Below are 22473 nucleotides of genomic sequence, written 5' to 3' on the forward strand. Positions count from 1 at the left end.
AGAGTTCGCCAGTGTTTCGAACGCAGTACACCGTGGTTTCTAGATCTAGTCGTAAGATCACCAGATGTGTAATATGTTCCCACAGTGTGATACCAACACCTAGTTTAGTACTAGGATTAGTAAACAGAGTTCGCCAGTGTTTCGAACGCAGTACACCGTGGTTTCTAGATCTAGTCGTAAGATCACCAGATGTGTAATATGTTCCCACAGTGTGATACCAAAACGCCCAGTTTAGTACTAGGATTAGTAAAAACAGAGTTCGCCAGTGTTTCTAACGCAGTACAGACACCGTGGTTTCTAGATCTAGTCGTAAAGATCACCTAGATGTGTAATAATGGTTCCCACAGTGTGATACCAACGCCCAGTTTAGTACTAAGGGATTAGTAAACAGAGTTCGCCCATTGTTTTTCTAACGCAGTACACACTGTGGTTTCTAGATCTAGTCGTAAGATCACCTGATGTGTTAATATGTTACCCACAGTGTGATACCAACGCCCATTTTAGTAAACTAGAAAGGATTAGTAAACAGAGTTCGCCAGTTGTTTCGAACGCAGTTACACTGTGGTTTCTAGATCTAGTCGTAAGATCACCAGATGTGTAATATGTTCCCACATGTGATACCAACACCCAGTTTAGTACTAGGATTAGTAAACAGAGTTCGCCAGTGTTTCCTAAACGCAGTACACTGTGGTTTTCTAGATCTAGTCGTAAGATTCACCAATGTGTAATATGTTCTTACAGTGTGATACCAACACCCAGTTTAGTACTAGGATTAGTAAACAGAGTTCGCCAGTGTTTCCTAACGCAGTACAAAAAAAAAAAAAAAACCCTGTGGTTTTCTAGATTCTAGTCGTAAGATCACCAGATGGGTAATATGTTCCCACAGTGTGATACCAAACGCCCAGTTTAGTACTCAGGATTAGTAAACAGAGTTCAGCCAGCCATTGTTTCGAAACGCAGTACCAATGTGGTTTTAGATCTAGTCGTAAGATCACCAGATGTGTAATATGTTCCCACAGTGTGATACCAACACCCCCAGTTTAGTACTCGAAGGATTAGTAAACAGAGTTCGCCAGTGTGTTTCGAACGCAGTATCAACCGTGTGGTTTCTAGATCTAGTCGTAAGATCACCAGATGGTGTAATATGTTCCCACAGTGTGATACATCAACGCCCAGTTTAGTACTCAGGATTAGTAAACAGAGTTCGCCAGAGTTTGTCTAACGCAGTACACCGTGGTTTCTATATCTAGATCTAGTGCGTAAGATCACCAGATGTGTAATATGTTATCCCACAGTGTGATCAGACCAACGCCCAGTTTTTAGTACTAGGATTAGTAAACAGAGTTCGCCAGTGTTTCTAACGCAGTACACTGTGGTTTCTAGATCTAGTCGTAAGATCACCAGATGTGTAATATGTTTCCCACAGTGTGATTACCAACGCCCATTTTAGTACTAGGATTAGTAAACAGAGTTCGCCCAGTGTTTTCGAACGCAGTACACTGGTGGTTTCTAGATCTAGTCGTAAAGATCACCAGATGTGTAATATGCTTCCCACCAGTGTGATACCAACGCCCAGTTTTAGTACTATGGATTAGTAAACAGAGTTTCGCCAGTGTTTCTATCCCTAACGCAGTACACTGTGGTTTCTAGATCTAGTCGTAAAGATCACCATATGTGTGATCATATGTTCCCACAGTGTGATACCAACACCCAGTTTAGTACTAGGATTAGTAAACAGAGTTCGCCAGTGTTTCTAACGCAGTAGCACGTGGTTTCTAGATCTAGTCGTAATATCACCAGATGTGTAATATTGTTTCCCACAGTGTGATACCAACACCCAGTTTAGTACTAGGAATAAGTAAAACGGAGTTCGCCAGTGTTTCGAACGCAGTACACTTTGGTTTCTAGATCTAGTCGTTAAGATCACCAGAATGTGTAATATTGTTCCCGTCAGTGTGATACAACCGGCCCAGGTTTTAGTACTAGGATTAGTAAACAGAGTTCGCCAGTTGTTTCTAAACGCAGTACACTGTGGTTTCTAGATCATAGTCGTAAGATCACCAGATGTGTAATATGTTCCCACAGTGTGATAACCAACACCCAGTTTAGTACAAAGGATTAGTAAACAGAGTTCGCGCAGTGTTTTCTAAACGCAGTACACTGTGGTTTCTAGATCTAGTCGTAAGATCACCAGATGTGTAATATGTTCCCACAGTGTGATACCAACGCCCAGTTTAGTACTAGGATTAGTAAACAGAGTTCGCCAGTGTTTCTAACGCATGTACACTGTGGATTCTAGATCTAGTCGTAAAGATCACCAGAAGTGTTTAATATGTTCCCACAGTGTGATACCAACGACGCCCAGTTTAGTACTAGGATTAGTAAACAGAGTTCGCCAGTGTTTCGAACGCAGTACACCTGTGGTTTCTAGATCTAGTCGTAAGATCACCAGATGTAGTAATATGTTCCCACAGTGTGATACCAACGCCCAGTATTTAGTACTATGGATTAGTAAAACAGAGTTCGCCAGTGTTTCGAACGCAGTACACCGTGTTTCTAGATCTAGTCGAAAGATCACCAGATGTGTAATATGTTTCCCACAGTGTGATACCAACGACCCAGTTTAGTACTAGGATTAGTAACAGAGTTCGCCAGTGTTTCGAACGCAGTACACTGTGGTTTTCTAGATCTAGTCGTAAGATCACCAAGATGTGTAATATGTTTCCCACAGTGTGATACCAAACGCCCAGTTTAGTACTAGGATTAGTAAACCGAGTTCGCCAAGAGTGTTTCTAACGCAGTACACTGTGGGTTTCTTAGATCTAGTCGTAAGATCACCAGATGTGTAATATGTTTCCCACAGTGTGATACGGGGGGGGGGGGGGGGGGCAAGGCCCGGAGGGGGGGGGGGGGGGGGGGGGGGGGGGGGGGGGGGGGGTGGGGGGGGGGGGGGGGGGGGGGGTGGGGGGGGGGCGGCTTCTAGGGGGGGGACCGGGGGATGAAAACTAACCCAGGTTTTAGTACTTAGGATTAGTAAACAGAGTTCGCCAGTGTGTTTCTAACGCAGTACACTGTGGTTTTTTCTAGATCTAAGTCGTAAGATCACCAGATGTGTAATATGTTCCCACAGTGTGATACCAACACCCAGGTTTTAGTACTAGGATTAGTAAACAGAGTTCGCCAGTGTTTCTACACGCAGTACACTGTGGTTTCTAGATCTAGGTCGTAAGATCACCAGATGTGTAATATGTTCCCACAGTGTGATACCAACGCCCAGTTTAGTACTAGGATTAGTAAACAGAGTTCGCCAGTGTTTTCGAACGCAGTACACTGTGGTTTCTAGATCTAGTCGTAAGATCACCAGATGTGTTTGAAACATATGTTCCCACAGTTGTGATACCAACGCCCAGTTTAGTTACTAGGATTAGTAAAACAGAGTTCGCCAGTGTGTTCTCGAACGCAGTACACCTGTGGTTTCTAGATCTAGTCAGTAAGATCACCAGACTTGATGTAATATGTTCCCAGAGGTGGGGGGGGGGGGGGGGGGGGGGGGGGGGGGGGGGGGGGGGGGGGGGGGGGGGGGAAGGGGGGGGGGGGGGGAGGTAAAAGAAAAAGAACAGTGTGATACCAACGCCCAGTTTAGTACTAGGATAGTAAACAGAGTTCGCCAGTGTTTCGAACGCAGTACACTGTAGGTTTCTAGATCTAGTCGTAAGATCACCAGATGTGTAATATGTTCCCACGGGGGGGGGGGGGGGGGGGGGGGGGGGGGGGGGGGGGGTGGGGGGTGGGGGGGGATTCCCACAGTGTGATACCAACGCCCAGTTTAGTACTAGGAGTAGTAAACAGATTCGCCAGTGTTTCTAACGCAGTACACTGTGGTTTTCTAGATCTAGTCTTAAGATCACCAGATGTGTAATATGTTCCCACAGTGTGATACCAACGCCCAGTTTTAACAACTAGGATTTAGTAAACAGAGTTCGCCAGTGTTTCGAACGCAGTACACTGGGGGGTGGTTCTAGATCTAGTCGTAAGATCACCAGAAATGTGTAATATGTTCGCGTCCCACAGTGTGATTAACCAACACCCAGTTTAGTACTAGGATTAGTAAACAGAGTTCGCCAGTGTTTTTCAAACGCAGTACACTCACTGTGGTTTCTAGATCTATCCGTAAGATCACCTAGATGTGTAATATGTTTCCCAACAGTGTGATACAACACCAGTATTAGTACTGGGATTAGTAAACAAGTTTCGCCAGTGTTTCGAACTGCACGTAACACTGTGGTTTTCTAGATCTAGTCGTAAGAACACCAGATGTGTAATATGTTCCCACGTGTGATACCAACACCCAGTTTAGTACTAGGATAGAAAACAGAGTATCGCCAGTGGTTTCTAACGCAGTACAACTGTGGTTTCTAGAAATCTAGTCGTAGAGATCACCCAGATGTGTAATATGTTCCCGACATGTGATTACCAACACCAATTTAGTCTATGATTAGTAAACAGAGTTTCGCGCAGTGTTTTCTAACGCAGTACACTGTGGTTTCTAGATCTAGTCGTTAAGAACACCAGATATGTGGTAATAAGTTCCCAACATTTGATACCAACGCCCAGTTTAGTAGTACTATGATTAGTAAACAGAGTTCGCCAGTGTTTCGAACGCAGTACAACCTTTGGTTTCTAGATCTAGTCGTAAGATCACCAGATGTGTAATATGTTCCCACAGTGTGATACCAACGCCCAGTTTAGTACTAGGATTAGTAAACAGAGTTCGCCAGTGTTTCGAACGCAGTACACCGTGGTTTCTAGATCTAGTCGTAAGATCACCAGATGTGTAATATGTTCCCACAGTGTGATACCAACGCCCAGTTTAGTACTAGGATTAGTAAACAGAGTTCGCCAGTGTTTCGAACGCAGTACACCGTGGTTTCTAGATCTAGTCGTAAGATCACCAGATGTGTAATATGTTCCCACAGTGTGATACCAACGCCCAGTTTAGTACTAGGATTAGTAAACAGAGTTCGCCAGTGTTTCGAACGCAGTACACCGTGGTTTCTAGATCTAGTCGTAAGATCACCAGATGTGTAATATGTTCCCACAGTGTGATACCAACGCCCAGTTTAGTACTAGGATTAGTAAACAGAGTTCGCCAGTGTTTCGAACGCAGTACACCGTGGTTTCTAGATCTAGTCGTAAGATCACCAGATGTGTAATATGTTCCCACAGTGTGATACCAACGCCCAGTTTAGTACTAGGATTAGTAAACAGAGTTCGCCAGTGTTTCGAACGCAGTACACCGTGGTTTCTAGATCTAGTCGTAAGATCACCAGATGTGTAATATGTTCCCACAGTGTGATACCAACACCCAGTTTAGTACTAGGATTAGTAAACAGAGTTCGCCAGTGTTTCGAACGCAGTACACTGTGGTTTCTAGATCTAGTCGTAAGATCACCAGATGTGTAATATGTTCCCACAGTGTGATACCAACACCTAGTTTAGTACTAGGATTAGTAAACAGAGTTCGCCAGTGTTTCGAACGCAGTACACCGTGGTTTCTAGATCTAGTCGTAAGATCACCAGATGTGTAATATGTTCCCACAGTGTGATACCAACGCCCAGTTTAGTTAGTATATATGTTCGTTCCCACTTATATCCTTTTCCGCTTTGTTTTGTTTAAGTTGCTGACAGTTAAAAAACCATTGTAATATGACATTTGTTCTACCAATACCGTGTAGACCATTTTTCGAGAGATCTAATTAGATTGTAAGCCATATACACGAATTTTAGATAGAAAACTCATGTTTAAAAAATAAAATTGATACTATCAAATAAGCAACAAATATTGATAGTAAACATTATTTCATGGCCATTTTTGTGGTTTATGTTATCGTTGTTCTTTAATACTACACATATTAATAATATATAGCGTTAGATTCTATAAATGTATTTAATTGTCATGCATGTTCATGGTACTCAATTTTAAATGAAACTTAGAGACTGCATGTTTTTTACTGGGAAATTTTAAATTTATGTGTGTATGTGTGAGCACGGTTCACAAATTAAAAGTAATTAATAGATAAATCTATTTAATGGGAAGTCCTCTATGTTTTTCAACGTAACTTTTAGTTCTTCGTCAAATACAAACATTGTTATTTATACAATGTATTTCATAAATGCATAACGTGCACTTGTTCAGTGGACGTTACCAGATAGAATTTAACTTAGTTTGTGTTAACCCATCATTCGGATTCGTTGTAAGCAGCGGTGCCTCTGATAAAGTCGAAGAAACGGCTTTTACTTCTTGTTGGATAAATTGCAGCATCCAATTTATACGTCTGATCAGGTTCTGATTAACGAGTACAGACAGCATCAGTAAGCTCGAGTGGCGTCAAAGGCATCCTCCCGGTGAAGTGAAAGAGAATACATCAAGAGACATAGTTCTACTGTTCAGTTCATTTCACTCCTGGAAAATTAGGAATATTGGGAAGATTAGTTGTAATATTGCATGACAACAAAACTTTGTGTATAACCCTAAATGTCTAGTTTACATTTTAATTTTACAGCTTAGACAAAGCCTGTATTTTGCTTAATAAACAAAAGTGTCTAAATAATCTACTGCTACACTTTAAATTTACAGATCAATGTTTAGTTTATTTCGTTATTATTTTACGTTTAATAATTAAATGTTCCTAACTGTAAAAACAATTTAATGAGACGGATTTAATTTTTTAACTGATTCAAAATGGGAAGAAAATTGATTTTAATGCAATATAAGTTATTTGAAGAACGAGAATATTAAGTATACGAGAGCTGAGCCCGTCCAAAAAAGTGTATAAACAGATTTCCGACAACACATTTTAAATTTGTCTTTTATTTGAAAGTCTTTTACTCGATTTTGTAAGCGAAGCAAAGGATTTTACAATTCTAATAAAATAATTGTTATTATCAATACTCACTCTCAATAAGAAAATGCGCAACGTGTAACATCATTATGTTCTTACGTAATGCCGATCAACATACGGCCTAAAATAATGAAAGATCTTTCCCTCTTTCCCTAATGCATTATGTGATAACCACACTTTAGATTTAGAATACTCTCAGGGCCAACTGAACATTGCGACAGAGACTCTATTTTATAGTTTTAGTTAAGAATGTAGGCTTTAGTTTCACCTTTTTATTGTTTTTCTTTTTTTTTATTTAACATGTCTTGTCTTCATTAAACGTCTTATCACTTAAAAAACTAAGAGGTATATTATTCTGGAAATTGAAACAGAAAAAGTTTGTCGAGCTGGAGTATAAGCTTTGCGACCAAATCGATGATGATGATAATTTGTATATTTTTTAATTTACTCAAAGTATGTAAAGATGGCGTGAACTATCAGTTAAGCAATGTATATAATAAACTACTGATGCTTGAATCATTATACTTTCATCCCTACAGTATTACATTGCAATGGGATTCAGCAGTCATCCATTGTCCTAGTGAATAAATTAATAAAACTACCATGATTTTGGTCCGGGTACCTAATAATTGTAAATTCAAGACAACTTTGGACGGCTTCCATTTCCGGCTCGATTGTCCGTTTGAGGTCAGGTTTGCAGCATTGTACTCTACTAATAAAGATGTTTACTTTTACCTACCTATGCTTTTTTGAAAAATTTCCTTCTGACTCCTTATGGGCCGTACCACTCAGGAAGTAGTGGATAACTACTTTTTTGTCTTGAAAGTCTGTACCAAGTTCTGTAACTATCTAAAATTGTTTCAACAATATGTAACCGACCCGGGACTGTTTGGACGCCTTGTATGTCATTGCTAGTATACTTTAACCAAACAAATCATCTGGTGATGTTTGATATATAACTTCTACACATATTTTATAACCTAGTATTAAAATCATTTTCAGATATCATTCACCTAATTTGGACACAGCCTTAAAATTTATAGTTCCGCCAGGCCAAAAATGGAAGGTTGATGTTATAAAATGGAGGAACGTAAGATCAGCAAATGAGACCACTATGTTCTATATCGCCTTGTCATGGCTATGGCGTGGAATATCATTGGATGTAATGAGGACTGCCAATAATTAATATAATAGCCTGCTAATATCTTGCTAGTTACGTCCTGATCCTGCACCGACCTCATCCAAAAATGATGGACCTGTTTTCGAGGTGATATGTTTTTTACACAATTTTTTTGCATTTGACACTGGTTTTCTCAAAAACTACATAATTTACAGTTTGGGACCTGTTTTATTCATTTTATCAGGTCAAAACCGTAAGAAACTATTGAATTCGCCCCTTAAGCTACCTTACCAGAATATCATGAAAACCTCGATTAACATGGTGAGCGGAAATCCGGGCGAAACCTTTCACTAGCCGTAACTCGCTAACGAAGCATTTCCGGACCCTTGTTTGTATAAAAAGTTTTTCATTATTTTTACATGTAAAATGAGCTTTCAAGGTTTCTGCATATCTTCGTGAATCATCCAAATAGGATGCAAACTAGATGAGCTGCCTAAACCATTTCTACTACCAAAGAGATGTTATAGGAAATCGTATATTACAAACATTATTTGAACACAGGAAATTTGAGTTATATCAAGCAAACGTTTTGTTCCGATTCTGATTTCTTCAGAAAGTTCGATTACTTAATTATACAAAATATGTAAAGCTTCTAATCGCAAATAATAATTTCTTTCACTATTCATATTGTTTTGGAGTGAGCAATTTCAAATAACTAAAAGAATGTGGACAATTTAATAAAAGTATACAAGAAATCAAACATAAATATCTTTTGTAATAATTGCCAGAATTTTAGTTACTTGTTTAAATAGGGTTTTCGATTTCCTGACAAAAAATTGAAGCTGCAACAAATCTACTACCAAAATAATTAAATAATAACTACAAATATTAACTACATGGAATAAAATAAAATCGCGACCACTTAATGTTATCTTCTAGGACTTTTCATTATTGTTGTCCCTAGTTTTGGTCCTATTCGTTTCCCTACCCACAAAAACCCAAAACAGATTAGCTATGAGGTACCTTACTCACCATACTATACAATTCACATTTAGTAACTAGAAATATTGATTTTACATTACAGTGTTCTAAAGCAACTTTATCTAAATTTGTACTGCGATAAAAGCAAGAAAACATCCGTCTTCTTGGGCAGCTAGCAAGAGAAAGAATTACTCTGCGTCATCGTATCAATAATTCTTTCTAAGTGTAGATTTATATACATACATATATATATATATATATATATATATATATACATACATATATATAATGTAACTACCATGTCACTTCAAATAATTCAATATTTCTGTTCGTTTGGGTTTAATTTAAATTATAATAAAAATGTTAAATTTGCTTGTTGCTTAATTTTCTTACATATAACATATATCGTAAATTCGGTATAGCATTAAGGTGTAACGTTGTAAAATGTGTTTCTTTATCAATATAGTTAAATATGAAAAACCAATTAAATTCGCCTGTTTTTATTTTACAGTTCGGAAGTTTGGTGTTCAATCAAGCACTGAATGTTTTACATTTACCGTTTCCTGATGGACTGCACGACTCCATACTCAGTACTGTAAATTAACGCTGAGCCACACCACATTAACGCTGAGCCACACCACATTCACGCTGAGCCACAACAAATTAACGCTGAGCCACACCACATTAACGCTGAGCCACACCACATTCACGCTGAGCCACACCACATTCACGCTGAGCCACACCACATTAACGCTGAGCCACACCACATTAACGCTGAGCCACACCACATTAACGCTGAGCCACACCACATTAACGCTGAGTCACACCACATTCACGCTGAGTCACACCCACATTAACGCTGAGCCACACCACATTAACGCTGAGCCACACCACATTAACGCTGAGCCACACCACATTAACGCTGAGCAGAAATACAGGTTACGTAAATGAGAGAACATTGGGACGGAAGGTTTGACGGTGTAGGGGGAGGGGTGTTTGCGTACAGTTTCTAATACATTGTTGTTAGAAATGTAACAGTTAACAATGACAAAGGGTAGACCCTAATTAATGCAGCAGGTGGGGTAGATTTCGCAGTAGGTGAGAGACCAGCTATACAGTGTGCACTGATAACTTCCTGGAATAGACTCTTGTCACTGATCGATTATAGTCGTGTAAAATCAGTCTTGCCTGAAATATTTAGTGGAAGTCTATTTTATAATGACTATGTATCCTTTAGTCACTGCAAGAAAACTTCGGTTTGTATTGATATCATCTACACTACCAAAGCTGCCATTGTCGTAGTATAGATAATAAAAGAAGAGAAAATAGTATCGAGGTAGGTTTAGTTACCTTTATTCTATATCAGTAGCCCTTTAATAAATTGTCGTAATATAGATAATAAAAGAAGAGAAATAGTATCGAAGTAGGTTTAGTTACCTTTATTCTATAGCTACAGTAGCCCTTTAGTAAATTGTCGTAGGCATAGGCAGGAGTGCAACTCAGATGAAGTAAGTCTTTTTAAAAGTGATACATTTAGCCTACTTGGTGAGTTTGTATAATACATGTAAATAACTTTAGTTTTAGAATTTTTATTTACATATTCAAAAAACAATATTAGTATAAACATAGTGTAAGTTTTATCAATCAGTACTGTAAACAAACCAAGGGAAGAAAGTTTGTTGATTTTTGTTGTTAAAAAAGTCAAAATCAAAGAAACGTCTCTTTAAAGTCAAGTATTACATGTTTATGTTTTTCATCACTTTGAATCATCCGACGGTCGAATGCAACCTTGTCCTTGAAGATTTCAATTATCACATGTTATTTCATTGTGACTATGTTGTGTGTGTTGTTATTACAGCCATTCCTTGTTTTACAAACGGAATCATTAAGTTTTCTAAACGAGTTTGACGCAAGAACTGAGCTTGGATTTCATGACACCGAGTTTTGAGAATATTCTCGTTTGTGCAGTTCGTTAGAGGCATGATACAAAATTTATTAACACCAGCAAACACTTTCAAATGTTGAACCTCGTTGTAACTTTGATAAAAAGTCAATCAGGATTACTTTTAAGCGGAAAATCAAGTTTTCCCATGATTCTTTGATTTTAACAGCTTAAATTCTGCCGCTAATACTGCAAAACTGACATTGAATTATTTTTCGAGAAATTAAAGTCATAATTTTTACACTTGTAACAGTCATTAATATTTAATCAATTTTCCTGTAGCAGAGATCACTTCTTTGTTTCATGGTGAAATCGTATATTCCAATTTTCTATAGGGTGGTAGAAAACAAGGTAATAAATAGATAATATCAATTCTTTTTTTAGTGTAGAAAGGGGAAGAATATAAACTATTATCTTCTAATATACATGATCCTTTCCTTTTTTTGTATCTGGTGTACTACACATTTTCTATGTTTTGATAAAGTTGTCCTCAAACTGTACTTCACTATTTTACATTTATACCAAACATTTTAACTGCTTGGAAAAGGTCTTTCCAAGGAGCTTTAAGAGCTTTATTCACTTTCAAAACAAGCTACTCAATGGATTTTACAATTTCATGTAATTGAACATAAATTACAGACATCGCCTCTGAACGGCAGTCCCATCAAAGTGACAGGAAGGAATTTCAGAGTCTTTAGTTTAATTGCAATTTGTTTGACGATGTCTTCAAACTGCATGTCTTTTTGGACGGTAGTACTGTAGGTATTCAATAAAGTTTAAACTCATGTGTACTGTTCCAAAAAAATTCATTACATTTTTCTTGTGCTTTGTGCAAGCACTATCTGAGGCAAGGTTTAAACAATGTGTATAACAACATTCCGCTTCACATTTGGCTTCCGGTGAATTCACCAGCCATTTCTGAATCCCCGTCAAAGCACATACAAATTATATCTTTCTTCAGCATACCTACTTCAAACAGCATACAGTTTATTGACATAAATATTATTTCAGCATCAGTAGACTTCACTCGCTGTAAGGACATAAATATTTCAACAGGATATGCACTTCCTTTGGGAATGTACCGTGGCGAAACAGAACTGCTAATTGCTCGTATTGGCTCACATCAAACGTATCATCGGCTATAAATGCAAAGGTCTGTCCGCTGATTTCATTACTTATAGTTTTCAGTATGACTGCTCGAAATGACGTTAATATGTTATTTTGAATTAGGTTGCTAAGATTAGTACAATTCTTAGGGGCCTTTTTCACGTAGTTTTGAAAAAGGTCATATTTTTGCAGAATACCAATAACTTCTAGTAAAATACCTTTCTCTAAGCTATCCTTCCACTTCTTATATCCCCTAAGAGGTTTCCCACTTTTAGCTAATAAACGGACTATATCGGCAAGCCTTGACATCTACTCATGTGTTTCTAAATATGTTCTCTCTATCTGTTTTAGTTCACGTTATTTTGAATTATCCAACATTACGTAGACTGGTTTGCTAGTGACAGAAATTTCCAAGCCAATCATACTCGATATATGGCATTTACTTTTTTTGTGGGCTCTAAACATTTTATTAGCGTCATGTCAAAAACTAAATCTAGCTGTTGTTTTCAATCAATTGTAGCATTTTCAATCAAACCAAGAAACGAACTGTCATTTGGAAGAAAACGACAGTAAGAACAATAAGCAACATCTTTTTTCCCGCTGTTCTCCAGCCATTTATAATTTTCGAACCATTTAAGTTGAAAAGATCTATTTCTAGAATGTTTCCTTTGGCAACCTCTTTTGTAGGGTAGTTATGAAATTCGTGGTGGGTATGAGCCACGAGAAATCCTAGCCGATATGTCTGGCCTGTTCTTTGGTAAGGCATCATCAAGCTCTGCTGTTTTCTTCAGTGGCTCCTCAACATCAACCTTCTTTCTATCATTATCATTTTGAGTAACTTTCAAACTGGAACTGGCACTAACAACAGCAATCACGCTTGAAAAGAGAACATACAGGCTTATAGTGTTAATAGCCCATTGTAAGGCGATGATGCATAGGTGACATGCCAAATATTTACATTTCAAATTTCTCAACATAGCCTATTTGACTATATTATTTGTACCTATTAATTCTTTAGAACTTTCAAACTAATTTACTAAAGCCAATTTAGTATGTTAGTTTGACAGTTCTACTGAATTAATAAGTGCAAATATAGTCATATATAAATAAGAGATAAAACAAATGTATAAACTTGTGTCCAGGTCTATATTGAATATTTTACATTTTTGTGGTAAAATATATTTTGTACATTTTTGTGGTTAAGTGTCCGAATCCATGATAGGTTCTGGTTTTTTTAATTAGCCATTTACACATTATAAAAAATAAGTTATTTTTCAAAAAGTAATCAAAAATAACAAAAGTAACTGTACAGTTATTTTTTTATTTGTGTACACTGAAGAGTTCTCAAGATGCTGATCTCAAAGCACGGTGGAGCAACCGAGACTGCTACACATACCGCAGCTATGGTGGGAAGGGTTGATTCAATGCGAATGTCGAGTTTAGCTCCAGTTCACCTTCGTCTTACGTTCAGTATCAATACTTATAGATGTTTCAACACGTAATGGTCGCCGATGGCATATTTTTATATGGAAAAAATGCTTAACGAAACGAAAGTTATATATGAACTGGTTTTTAAATAGTGCTGTCATGGAAATCTTGCAGTTTCTGCGTAGAAATCATATTTTGCACGAGCTGAATCTCAATCTAGTGGTGGTTCCACGGCACCGATGGCATCTCCGCTGGTCACGCCTGTGTCAGTAGGCGCAATATTATCAAACTCTTCATTGCACTTTGATCGATTTAGAAATTATAGTACAGTCAAGATGGGCAATGTTGGGGGTAGGGGTCGCTTCCTGTCGATATCTCATAAGGAAAGATAAGGGGCACTATCTCGGTCATATCACTTTTGGAAGAAGGGGAGACTATCTCTGCTCAGACTTTTCTGGTGAAAGCGGCCAGGGGAGTCTTGCTCCTCTTTGTTTAGGCTCTAAGACCCCTTTAAAATTTCGAGCCGAACCTCATTACAACAGGGATTCCCTACAGGAAACAAAAACTACCAACCGGCCCTTTTAACCCCATTATATCGACATTTGCGGTTAGTGATGTGTCGATCCGTGACATTAGTTGGAGTTGCCCTAATTAACCAGCGATGTATAAAACTACTTGATAGAACTGAGCGGCCGGTACTCGGTCTAGCCAGCTGGTTGTATACTCCGTAGATGTATAAAACTACTTGATAGAACTGAGCGGCCGGTACTCGGTCTAGCCAGCTGGTTGTATACTCCGTAGATGTATAAAACTACTTGATAGAACTGAGCGGCCGGTACTCGGTCTAGCCAGCTGGTTGTATACTCCGTAGATGTATAAAACTACTTGATAGAACTGAGCGGCCGGTACTCGGTCTAGCCAGCTGGTTGTATACTCCGTAGATGTATAAAACTACTTGATAGAACTGAGCGGCCGGTACTCGGTCTAGCCAGCTGGTTGTATACTCCGTAGATGTATAAAACTACTTGATAGAACTGAGCGGCCGGTACTCGGTCTAGCCAGCTGGTTGTATACTCCGTAGATGTATAAAACTACTTGATAGAACTGAGCGGCCGGTACTCGGTCTAGCCAGCTGGTTGTATACTCCGTAGATGTATAAAACTACTTGATAGAACTGAGCGGCCGGTACTCGGTCTAGCCAGCTGGTTGTATACTCCGTAGATGTATAAAACTACTTGATAGAACTGAGCGGCCGGTACTCGGTCTAGCCAGCTGGTTGTATACTCCGTAGATGTATAAAACTACTTGATAGAACTGAGCGGCCGGTACTCGGTCTAGCCAGCTGGTTGTATACTCCGTAGATGTATAAAACTACTTGATAGAACTGAGCGGCCGGTACTCGGTCTAGCCAGCTGGTTGTATACTCCGTAGATGTATAAAACTACTTGATAGAACTGAGCGGCCGGTACTCGGTCTAGCCAGCTGGTTGTATACTCCGTAGATGTATAAAACTACTTGATAGAACTGAGCGGCCGGTACTCGGTCTAGCCAGCTGGTTGTATACTCCGTAGATGTATAAAACTACTTGATAGAACTGAGCGGCCGGTACTCGGTCTAGCCAGCTGGTTGTATACTCCGTAGATGTATAAAACTACTTGATAGAACTGAGCGGCCGGTACTCGGTCTAGCCAGCTGGTTGTATACTCCGTAGATGTATAAAACTACTTGATAGAACTGAGCGGCCGGTACTCGGTCTAGCCAGCTGGTTGTATACTCCGTAGATGTATAAAACTACTTGATAGAACTGAGCGGCCGGTACTCGGTCTAGCCAGCTGGTTGTATACTCCGTAGATGTATAAAACTACTTGATAGAACTGAGCGGCCGGTACTCGGTCTAGCCAGCTGGTTGTATACTCCGTAGATGTATAAAACTACTTGATAGAACTGAGCGGCCGGTACTCGGTCTAGCCAGCTGGTTGTATACTCCGTAGATGTATAAAACTACTTGATAGAACTGAGCGGCCGGTACTCGGTCTAGCCAGCTGGTTGTATACTCCGTAGATGTATAAAACTACTTGATAGAACTGAGCGGCCGGTACTCGGTCTAGCCAGCTGGTTGTATACTCCGTAGATGTATAAAACTACTTGATAGAACTGAGCGGCCGGTACTCGGTCTAGCCAGCTGGTTGTATACTCCGTAGATGTATAAAACTACTTGATAGAACTGAGCGGCCGGTACTCGGTCTAGCCAGCTGGTTGTATACTCCGTAGATGTATAAAACTACTTGATAGAACTGAGCGGCCGGTACTCGGTCTAGCCAGCTGGTTGTATACTCCATAGATGGAGCGCTCCACGATTTACCAGATGTCAAGACCAACGGCACAGGATTGTACGTTGTGATCGCCTCTTTTTCTTGTACTCACTCGGTTATATGAAACTTTACTTTAAGAGGCGAGGGCGAGTAAGAGTAGACTGGACTTATGTGTAATTAATCATGTTTATTTCTTACAAAATAAGAAAGGTTTTGTCTGAAGAAAGTTTAATATTGGCAAATAACTTTCAATTCTTTTACCTTGCTAAATGATGGAGCAATATCCCCAATTAGATTAATACGAATTAATTTATGACTAATTTTACCAAAATAATTAATAACTTCATGTTGTTTAAAACACTGAACTGCCAATGTCGCAGTGTAGCGGGTACAACGGTTATCACATGATAACCGGATCAAGCAACATCGAGCGTGGCAGCTGCTTGGATGGGTGACCGCTAATCGATCCTGTTCTTGCAAACGTTCCGCCTGCCCGGCCGTTGGTGGTGGTTCGGACGTCACCTTTAAGCCGTTGATCCCTAGGTTGTGTTATAGAGGGCTTCTTAGCCTTAACTGCACCTTGTAAAATAAGACGTCTTTACTTTACTTTTACATTACTGATAATTAAGTGATGAGTTAATCATTACTAATAATCTATACAAATAAATATACCACTCAGAATGTTAATACATTTTTTTTCTTTTGTGATAAAAAAAAACTTGAATATTATCATCTGATTGTACTAAGTAACATACCGCTAATTTTCTAGGCCCTTTAAATATTTTCCAACAAGGGTTACGATTATTCAAGAAATACTTTATTAATTAATACCACAGATTTAAAAAAGACTTTCTACCATAATAGTGGGGATTTGAAAAAAAATACACAGATATTCTACTGAATCTGCAACAAGACGAAAGTCTTTGATTTCTTTTAACATTCATTTTAAAATTTCTATAAAAATATATTTGTTGCATTCCTTACTCCAGTATATACAATTCGCCTGGTTTTATTTCGCAGTTCTGAAGTTTGGTATTCTGACAAGCTCTGAATGTTGTACACTGCCCGTTTGTGGGCGGACTGCACGACTCTTCATACTGGGCACCGTAAATAGCCCACATGACATTATTTGATTTTTTTCCCGTTGACGTTATCCACTTTTTCTTAGAATGATATGGAAAATAGCTCAAATCTGCGATTTATTAACAAAGTTTAAATACTTAGTGGTAAAATGAAATATCACTTTCTTTTCTTTTGTCTACTTGTTCAGTTGTAGGCAGAAGTAATATTAAAACGAATAAACCAACAGGAGGAAATTATTGTACGTTAGCTGTAAATAAAACTACAGCAGAATAGGAGTTAAAGTACATCGTTGCAACCCGCGACAGAGGAAACGTCTGGGAGTTGACGTCGAGGGGATGGCGGGTGCGCGCTCTGAGTCACTTCAGCCAGCAGTTCAGTAGTGTTATACATCGGTGAACTTGGATCTAACTACACATGGGATTTCTAAGTTCCCAGTATAGGTTATACTGGATGGTACAAACCAGATACTGGGTTGTTTTATATTACGAGTGCGACACACCGCGTAAGTCTAGATCTAACTACACATGGGATTTCTAAGTTCCCAGTATAGGTTATACTGGATGGTACAAACCAGATACTGGGTTGTTTTATATTACGAGTGCGACACACCGCGTAAGTCTAGATCTAACTACACATGGGATTTCTAAGTTCCCAGTATAGGTTATACTGGATGGTACAAACCAGATACTGGGTTGTTTTATATTACGAGTGCGACACACCGCGTAAGTCTAGATCTAACTACACATGGGATTGTTAAGTTTCCCAGTATAGGTTTATACTGGATGGTACAAACCAGATACTGGGTTTGATTTATATTACGAGTGCGACACACCTGCGTAAGTCTAGATCTAACTACACATGGGATTGTTAAGTTTCCCAGTATAGGTTATACTGGATGGTACAACCAGATACTGGGTTGATTTATATTACGAGTGCGACACACCGCGTAAGTCTAGATCTAACTACACATGGGATGTTAAGTTCCCAGTATAGGTTATACTGGATGGTACAAACCAGATACTGGGTTGATTTATATTACGAGTGCGACACAACCGCGTAAGTCTAGATCTAACTACACATGGGATTTTTAAGTTCCCAGTATAGGTTATACTGGATGGTACAAACCAGATACTGGGTTGTTTTATATTACGAGTGCGACACACCCACCCGCGTAAGTCTAGATCTAACTACACATGGGATTTTTAAGTTCCCATTATAGGTTATACTGGATGGTATAAACAAAACCAGATACTGGGTTGTTTTATATTACGAGTGCGACAACACCGCGTAAGTCTAGATCTAACTACACATGGGATTTTTAAGTTCCCAGTATAGGTTATACTGGATGGTACAAACCAGATACTGGGTTGTTTTATAATTACGAGTGCGACACACACCGCGTAAGTCTAGATCTAACTACACATGGCGATTTTTAAGTTCCCAGTATAGGTTATACTGGATGGTACAAACCAGATACTGGGTTGTTTTATATTACGAGTGCGACACACCGCGTAAGTCTAGATCTAACTACACATAAGATTGTTTTAAGTTCCCAGTATAGGTTATACTGGATGGTACAAACCAGATACTGGGTTGTTTTATATTACGAGTGCGACACACCGCGTAAGTCTAGATCTAACTACACATAAGATTTTTAAAGTTCCCAGTATAGGTTATACTGGATGGTACAAACCGAGATACTGGTTGTTTTATATTACGAGTGCGACACACCGCGTAAGTCCTAGATCTAACTACACATAAGATTGTTTAAGTTCCCAGTATAGGTTTATACTGGATGGTACAAACCAGATACTGGGTTGTTTTATATTACGAGTGCGACACACCGCGTAAGTCTAGATCTAACTACACATAGGATTTTTAAGTTCCCAGTATAGGTTATACTGGATGGTACAAACCAGATACTGGGTTGATTTATATTACGAGTGCGACACACCGCGTAAGTCTAGATCTAACTACACATGGGATTGTTAAGTTCCAGTATAGGTTATACTGGATGTACAAACCAGATACTGGGTTGATTTATATTACGTGCGACACACCGCGTAAGTCTAGATATAACTACACACTTGGGAAGTTAAGTTCCCAGTATAGGTTATACTGGATGGTACAAACCAGATACTGGGGTTGTTTTATATTACGAGTGCGACACACCGCGTAAGTCTAAGATCTAACTACACATGGGATTGTTAAGTTCCCAGTATAGGTTATACTGGATGGTACAAACCAGATACTGGGTTGTTTTATATTACGAGTGCGACACACCGCGTAAGTCTAGATCTAACTACACATGGGATTGTTTAAGTTCCCAGTATAGGGTTATACTGGATGGTACAAACCAGATACTGGGTTGATTTATATTACGAGTGCGACAAGCACCGCGTAAGTCTAGATCTAACTACACATGGGATTGTTAAGTTCCCAGTATAGGTTATACTGGATGTACAAACCAGATACTGGGTTGATTTATATTACGAGTGCGACACACCGCGTAAGTCTAGATCTAACTACACATAGGATTTTTAAGTTTCCCCAGTATAGGTTATACTGGATGGTAACAAACCAGATACTGGTTTGATTTATATTACGAGTGCGACACACCGCGTAAGTCTAGATCTAACTACACATAGATTTTTAAGTTCCCAGTATAGGTTATACTGGAATGGTTACAAACCAGATACTGGGTTGTTTTATATTACGAGTGCGACACACCGCGTAAGTCTAGATCTAACTACACATAGGATTTTTAAGTTCCCAGTATAGGTTATACTGGATGGTACAAACCAGATACTGGGTTGATTTATATTACGAGTGCGACACACCGCGTAAGTCTAGATCTAACTACACATAGGATTTTTAAGTTCCCAGTATAGGTTATACTGGATGGTACAAACCAGATACTGGTTGATTTTATATTACGAGTGCGGCACACCGCGTAAAGTCTAGATCTAACTACACATAAGATTTTAAGTTCCCAGTAAATAGGTTATACTGGATGGTAACAAACCAGATACTGGGTTGTTTTATAATTAACGAGTGCGGCACACCGCGTAAGTCTAGATCTAACTACACATAAGATTGTTAAGTTCCCAGTATAGGTTATACTGGATGGTACAAACCAGATACTGGGTTGTTTTATATTACGAGTGCGGCACACCGCGTAAGTCTAGATCTAACTACACATAAGATTTGTTAAGTTTCCCAGTATAGGTTATACTGGATGGTACAAACCAGATACTGGGTTGTTTTATATTACGAGTGCGGCACACCGCGTAAGTCCTAGATCTAACTACACATAAGATTGTTAAGTTCCCAGTATAGGTTATACTGGATGGTACAGAACAACTCAGATACTGGGTTGATTTTATATTACGAGTGCGGCACACCGCGTAAGTCTAGATCTAACTACACATAAGATTGTTAAGTTCCCAGTATAGGTTATACTGGATGGTACAAACCAGATACTGGGTTGTTTTATATTACGAGTGCGGCACACCGCGTAAGTCTAGATCTAACTACACATAAGATTGTTAAGTTCCCAGTATAAGGTTATACTGGAAGGGTACAAACCAGATACTGGGTTTTTTTATATTACGAGTGCGGCACACCGCGTAAGTCTAGATCTAACTACACATAAGATTGTTAAGTTCCCAGTATAGGTTATACTGGATGGTACAAACCAGATACTGGGTTGTTTTATATTACGAGTGCGGCACACCGCGTAAGTCTAGATCTAACTACACATGGGATTGTTAAGTTCCCAGTATAGGTTATACTGGATGGTACAAACCAGATACGGGGTTTGTTTTATATTACGAGTGCGGGGGCACACCGCGTAAGTCTAGATCTAACTACACATGGGATTTTTAAGTTCCCAGTATAGGTTATACTGGATGGTACAAACCAGATACTGGGTTGTTTTATATACGAGTGCGACACACCGCGTAAGTCTAGATCTAACTACACATGGGATATTTTTAAGTTCCACTATAGGTTATACTGGATGGTACAAACCAGATACTGGGTTGTTTTAATATTACGAGTGCGGCAGGCCCACACCGCGTAAGTCTAGATCTAACTACACATGGGATTTTTAAGTTTCCACTATAGGTTATACTGGATGGTACAAACCAGATACTGGGTTGTTTTATATTACGAGTGCGGCACACCGCGTAAGTCTAGATCTAACTACACATGGGAGGTTTCCACTATAGGTTATACTGGATGGTTCAAACAGATACTGGTTTTATATTACGAGTGCGCAAACGCGTAAGTCTAGATCTAACTACACATAGGATAAGGTTCCCATATAGGTTATACTTGGATGGTACAAACCAGATACTGGGTTGTTTTATATTACAGAGTGCGACACACCGCGTAAGTCTAGATCTAACTACACATGGGATTTTTAAGTTCCCAGTATAGGTTATACTGGATGGTACAAACCAGATACTGGGTTGTTTTATATTACGAGTGCGACACACCGCGTAAGTCTAGATCTAACTACACATGGGATTTTTAAGTTCCCAGTATAGGTTATACTGGATGGTACAAACCAGATACTGGGTTGTTTTATATTACGAGTGCGACACACCGCGTAAGTCTAGATCTAACTACACATGGGATTTTTAAGTTCCCAGTATAGGTTATACTGGATGGTACAAACCAGATACTGGGTTGTTTTATATTACGAGTGCGACACACCGCGTAAGTCTAGATCTAACTACACATGGGATTTTTAAGTTCCCAGTATAGGTTATACTGGATGGTACAAACCAGATACTGGGTTGTTTTATATTACGAGTGCGACACACCGCGTAAGTCTAGATCTAACTACACATGGGATTTTTAAGTTCCCAGTATAGGTTATACTGGATGGTACAAACCAGATACTGGGTTGTTTTATATTACGAGTGCGACACACCGCGTAAGTCTAGATCTAACTACACATGGGATTTTTAAGTTCCCAGTATAGGTTATACTGGATGGTACAAACCAGATACTGGGTTGTTTTATATTACGAGTGCGGCACACCGCGTAAGTCTAGATCTAACTACACATGGGATTTTTAAGTTCCCAGTATAGGTTATACTGGATGGTACAAACCAGATACTGGGTTGTTTTATATTACGAGTGCGGCACACCGCGTAAGTCTAGATCTAACTACACATAAGATTGTTAAGTTCCCAGTATAGGTTATACTGGATGGTACAAACCAGATACTGGGTTGTTTTATATTACGAGTGCGGACACACCGCGTAAGTCTAGATCTAACTACACATAAGATTGTTAAGTTCCCAGTATAGGTTATACTGGATGGTACAAACCAGATACTGGGTTGTTTTATATTACGAGTGCGACACACCGCGTAAGTCTAGATCTAACTACACATAAGATTGTTAAGTTCCCAGTATAGGTTATACTGGATGGTACAAACCAGATACTGGGTTGTTTTATATTACGAGTACGGCACACCGCGTAAGTCTAGATCTAACTACACATGGGATTTTTTAAGTTCCCAGTATAGGTTATACTGGATGGTACAAACCAGATACTGGGTTGTTTTATATTACGAGTGCG

The sequence above is a fragment of the Homalodisca vitripennis genome, chromosome 6 (genome assembly GCF_021130785.1).
Source record: "Homalodisca vitripennis isolate AUS2020 chromosome 6, UT_GWSS_2.1, whole genome shotgun sequence".
Taxonomy (NCBI): domain Eukaryota; kingdom Metazoa; phylum Arthropoda; class Insecta; order Hemiptera; family Cicadellidae; genus Homalodisca; species Homalodisca vitripennis.